Source organism: Sinocyclocheilus rhinocerous, unplaced genomic scaffold (genome assembly GCF_001515625.1).
Source record: "Sinocyclocheilus rhinocerous isolate Xijiao unplaced genomic scaffold, SAMN03320098_v1.1 scaffold846, whole genome shotgun sequence".
NCBI classification, from domain to species: domain Eukaryota; kingdom Metazoa; phylum Chordata; class Actinopteri; order Cypriniformes; family Cyprinidae; genus Sinocyclocheilus; species Sinocyclocheilus rhinocerous.
In genome coordinates, this window is record NW_015661883.1 from 630,415 (window position 1) to 636,865 (window position 6,451).

Genomic DNA, 6,451 nt, shown 5'->3' on the forward strand with positions numbered 1-6,451 from the left:
GGGGGGGGGGATTGGCTAAAGATTAAATTTAACAGTGTTATTCAATTTAAATATTAACTGTATGTGTGCATTCATAAGACAAAGATAAAAATTAGGGAAATGAGTGTTCACAATTTAACATCAACCAAAATGAAATGACATAAAATAAAATAGGCAGATAACCGATATGGTCAAATGATACTGTGTTTATCACTGCCAAATAGAATACAATTTTTGCTTGGTGTTGTCAGATATTTAAAATCATGCTGAGGACATATCACACTAGACAGCAGGATTGGATATTTGTTGCCATTTCTACTGACACACGTTATACACTGTCATACCACCGAGCCGTAATGAGCATATGGCCATACACACACACACACACACACAGGGGATGAGCTAAACACGGTGTATCTCTCCAGCTAAAGAGCCTGCTGTGTTTCCATTTGGACCCCATGATGAGAGATTAAAGATATGTTTGAGACGGATGGAGACAGAGAGAGCTAGACTTGCCTTGGGTTCTCAAAACCAGGCAATTCAATTAAGCGATAGTGCTCGTGGATTTATGGGGCATGAGTGATTGACCCATGATTGCAGTTTAAATTTAATGTTTGCTGAGCAGGGACAGAGACAGATCATAATGATTCTGCTTCGGCACAACAACACAAGGCCTTTTATTTTACGGGAGATGGTAACGTGTTCACAGTATTCAGTATAATATTCTGTATAATAGCATAGGGCTGTGCAACTAATCGCATGCGATTGTCATGCACATCTCATCAGTAAAGCCGGTTCCGTGATTAGTAGTAAATCTCCATCACCTGCTTTCAGATGGAGCGGCATTTACTACACAGAGCCGTAGTTCACTGACAATTAGGCAATATCGCGATCATAATCGCAGATGAATCCCATTCGATTATGAACGCGATATTGCCTAGCTTGTCAGTGAACTACGGCTCTGTGTATTAAATGCCGCTCCATCTGAAAGCAGGTGATGGAGATTTACTACCAATCACGGAACCGGCTTTACTGACGAGATGCGCTTGACAATCGCAAGCGATTAATTGCACAGCCCTATAATAGCATGTTTGCTAGTGGCATGCTATTAAATGCTATTTAAAAAAAAAAAAAACACAACAACCTCAAAACAAAACAAAAAGCAAAACAAAGCAAACAAAAAACAAAACAAAAAAACTTGAACTTGAAAAAAAAAAAAACTGCAATATGATATTTAACACCTTATACAGCTGCCAAGGCAAACAAAACTGACAAACAAAAGACTGAAAATTAAAATCTGCATTTTTTTGGAATAATAATTCCATGGTTGTTGTTAGGGTTAGTTAGTTTGTTAATAATAATACTAATACTAATAGTATTATACTACACCTTTTCAGAGAAAAGTACAAAAGCTGTCACTGGGGTGGTACCCTTTCTAAAGGAGCATCTTTGCGCTATATTTATTCCCAATGTGTGGATATTAAAACCTTAAAGGTACATTTTAGTAACTAAAGTGTACATATTCGTACCTAAATGTTATTTATTAGTACCTTTCGGGTACTGTCCCAGTGACACCTGTCCCAGTACCTATTTTTCCTAAGAGTGTACAACAATGGAATTCCTGTGTTAAACTATAATTATAATAAATTTTAGCACTTGTCCATCCCAACTGGACCGGAACTAACTGCTGTATAATATACATGTAAGTACAGTGTTGTGCATGTATAATATTACAAACCTATCCAAACTGAGGGATAGGCTAGACCGCAGTCGTTAGCACTCGCCTTCCAACAGGCATAGATTTATGCTAAAGCCGTATCTGAAAAGCTCAACAGAGAAGACCACCTATCAATCAATCAACTGTAGCCCCCAACACAGAGCGCTCAAAGACCCATGTGAGACAGTGATGGGATGAGATTGGCAGTCTGCCAGTATGTGTACACTCCAAAATCACTCCCATTTCTCTTTCCTGCACGCATATGCGCGAACGCTAGAGAAAATAGCAGCTCTTACGCAGACATGAGCAGAATGTAAAGAGCTGAGAAATGTGGAAATTTTAGGGTCGACAGAGTGTGAAATGTAAATGATGTGGAGAGATTATGGAAGGAAGGACGAGAGAGACTAAATTATAGCCTGGACGTTTTCTCCTCCCAAATTGGAAGCAGCAGTCTACATGGATACTTCCATGTGGAAATGTCTGGCATTGTACAAATTTATATTCTGCCACAAATCATTTAGTCTAAACACTATTCATTATGTCGACTTGCATGGCATTTACACCTGGCTATATTATAAACTACTGATGTGATATCACAGTGCAATAAAACATCCATCCACATGGGAACTAAAGGACATGTAAAACTGATGCATTGACATTTCCTATCTGACCTGCATTGTGCCCCCATTCTTTGTCTCCTGTTCCATCTCTACTAGCTATCAATAAAAAACAACAAAAAACACAAAAATAAAAAATACCAAGAGTATGATATGAAAGAGAAATAGGTTTTCATATTCTTTTTCCAAATGTTTTTCACATTCACAAACAACATTTAACCTTTTCCTGACCAAATATTACATCATGACAGGAAACACTCAAATCACTGGCTTGAAAATCTGTCTAGTGGCATGCCCTACCATCAATATCTTCTATTCCTCAAATCCTAATTGGGTAGAACAAGGTTCAGTTGCGCTTTCATTTAATTTGAATCCCATTGTATGACAAACTGCTGTGTCCCCTTGAGTTTAGCCTCCTGGGAGTCATTCAGTACAGGCACAATAGTCCAAGCTGCCCATCTCTGCTCCAAATGGCCTCTGATTAAAAGGCTCCGTTAAGTGAATGGCCAAAGCAGCTGGATGGGGACAGAGACTGGCTGTAGAAGAAGGGCTACAAAGAGAAGATGATTGAAATAGAGACAATTGAGCTATCCCATTAATCTCGCCTGACGTCCTCTTACCTTATTCAGAGGAATTGGATCTGGGAAGGGAATATATTAAGCCATATTTCTACAAAGAGGATTGGTGGCCCTCACTTAGCTTATTTAACCCATCCATGGATTTAAGGTAAATGCTCACTAGTTTAATGGGATGAGGAAAGGTCACCCAGTAAGGGATTGATTATGGCTGGCTAAAGAGCGCATTGACTACACTATAATGGACATTAAACAAGCTTAGGGGATAAGACCGAAGGTTAAATTACGTTCAGCAAAACATCCAGATTCATATTTAACTGCAGGGTCCAATTGCTTTACTTCCCATACAGAATCTTGAAAGTTTTTTTGCAATTAAAACTCAGTTGAAAAAATTTCCAAATGGCAGCAAATTTAATCACAATGTTAAAGAAAGAGTTCACTCACAAATGAAAATTCTGCCATTATTTACTCACCTTAATGTCGTTCCAAACCCATACGACTTACTTTCTTCAGCTGAACACAGAACATTATATAAAAAAAAGTTTCATTCATTCGTTTTCATACAATAAATGTCAATGGAGCCCAAAACAGCATTGGTCTCCATTGATTTTTATTGTATGGAGGAAAAAACGACAAAGATTTTTTTCCAAAGATTTTTCTAAATTTCTTCTTTCGTGTTCCACAGAAGAAAGTAAGTAATACAGGTTTGGAACAACATGAGGTTGAGTAAATAATAACGGAATTTTCATTTTTTTGGTGAACTTTCCTACATCAAAATGTGTGCTCAATTGATTGTATTGCTTGTACAATTGCATTGTACTTTAAAACTGTACATACAGATAATATTATTTTAAATGAAATAAAAGGCCACTTAAGTGTACTTAAAGCGAGTTTAAAAGGTGCTTTAAAAAAGTGAATTTTGTAATGTCAAGTTAAGTTTTTAAATTTGAAAGTACATTTTATGCATACACTTAAAATTATGTAAAGTATTTGATTACAATTTTATGTGCAGTGTTATTTAATATTACATATAAAGTCAACATTTTTAAATGTACTAAATTGCAACCTCATCATTACACGTGTAATAATTACAAGTATATTTACTGTAAATACATGACACACAAGTTTCAATAGAAATTACATTAAAGTGTTTTTTGTTTGCCAAATGCTTGTGTACATTCAGCAGTACACTTTAACCATATTTCAAAGAAAACAGAAGCAATTAGGTAATTAGATAAAAATGTACTCAAGTCCTACTTTAGTGGATTGAAAAATCACTCTTAAGTTGAATTAAGTAATATAGAACGGTGATTAAACTGACTTGGAACTACCTGTGCATTAAACGGTTCTAATGCATACCTGCCAGCCAATCAGAATCAAGTATTCAGACAGACCATGGAATAATTGCATTTAATATACATTTAAACTATGTTTTTGTTTAATTGCAAATAACATGCAATTAAGTGTCTGAAAACATTACATTCATTTTACGCTTAAGTATATTCTTTGAAGGCATATCATTTCCATAATAATTATTCTTTTAAAAAGTATGCCAGAGTTAGCTTCTTTGAAGATGTGTCACAAAGAGTTCAATTAACCTATTAACTTTTAAATGATTAACTGCTTTTTCTGTGGATCGTTGTAATCCCATTACCCTGTCCGGATTCCACGATGGGCCATTTTCCTTGTGGCCAGTGAGCCATGATCACTGGAAGGTTGTGACCCGAGGGTGGAATCGTACGCAAGGCAGATGCCGCATCATTGAACAGGCCAGGCAGGAAGGGCGAGTAGAATGCGGTCAAGGATCGCTGCGTCCATCATTAACGCGCAGGAGAAGCGAAGAGTGTGCCCACGAGGCAGATACAAAATGCTGCTGACATGGCAACAAAGGTCAATACTGTTTTCCATAGGCGTCCTCACATCGTACAACAAGAGAGCAGGAGGAAGAAGCCGCTTGGGTAACTGCATTCCAGTGCATCAGATAATCCAATTTGAAGATGGAGCCAAGGATGATATTGCTCTGTGCGTGATGAAAATCTATTTCGTTCATATATTAAAGAGCTGCAGGAAATGTAACTACTGTGCTTATGGGAATGTGCTATTACTTTGTGCTTCCTTATGAAGTAGAGGAGGTAAATGTCTGAAACTGCCACCACATAAAAAAAAAAAAAACATGCTACAAGAACATGTGCTAACAACTGTACATTAAGGCTGCCACACTAACATAGCTGATTTGGGGAGACAGAAAGAAACAATAAAAGTAATAATATTCTGATAATTCACTCATATTGTTGCATATTTTGTCCCATAGAAATGCACTTTACACAATAAAGCTTTGTATTTTAGTATGGGGTGCAGATAAAAATTTACTGATATTAACACCATCTGAAAAACTTAGTTAACACCTAATTTTATAATAGATTTATAATAAAATATAGAGAGCTAAAGTAAAACAGAAAGACCAGTAAAGGGTCTAAACATGACACACTGACCTTGTGGCTAAATGCAAACTTAAATGCTTAACGCCTGTTTCACACATACTCCGTCTGCAGTGCGTATGCAGTCCGTGTGCGTTACGTATGCGGTGCAGAAGCAGCACAGACTCATTGTGCTTTCACACAGGACGCGTTTGCAGTCCGCTACTGATCCGCGGCTGTTTAGGCCACAAACACAACATTTATCCATTATTTTGATTTCAAATCATGTAAAAAAAAAATTTAAAAAAAACTTTTTCAGCATTGTGATACTCTTTTACCACAGTATAGTAACAATCTTTCATAGACATTAGTTTAAACTTAATAAATATAAACAACGTATTATTCATACATTTGACTTCTAGGTTTGTATAATAAGTTGCTCAAGCAAGTGGCAACACATTTAAACACAGCATACAGCCTACTTTTCTTACGTTAAAGCTATCACAAACATTTTAAATTAAAACTCACCACTGACAGAAACAGTCGACTCTTGTGCCTTTTCTTTTGCATTTAAATCTTTATTATAAGCAATCCCGCCGGTCTTAAAGAACTTTGTTTTTCTACCACCACAAGTGCATCTATTATGTTGCCTTGTTTATCTAAAAGTGCACTTTTCCTTGTTTTAAATCTAGCCAAAAAGCCACGTGTTTACTGTGAAACACAGTAGACTTTAATTATATAAATTTATTGTGAAATTACTACATTTCTGTGTCAATCCATGTTAATTTTTACCGCGAACAATGCGCTGTCACTTTAATTCAGCGCGTGCAGCACAGCAAAAATAGACTCGGCGCATAAATGATCGCTGCATTGCTGCAGACACGCCGCTCCTGGAACACACTGACGGAGCGCAACCGCGTGCAGTGTGAAGGTTCTAATCCGTTAAAGGGGTCATGTAGTGATGCTACATGCACTTTTACAAGTTGTTTGAACTGAAATGTGTTGGTAGTGTGTGTACACAATAGGGGTTGCACCGACTAATCGACTTCAATACTCTGCCATGACGCTTTAAGCTTGATGTCGACTAGTCGCTGGTCCTATAGAGGGCGCAACAGGATAAGAAATCTTTGAAGGACTTTTACGCTC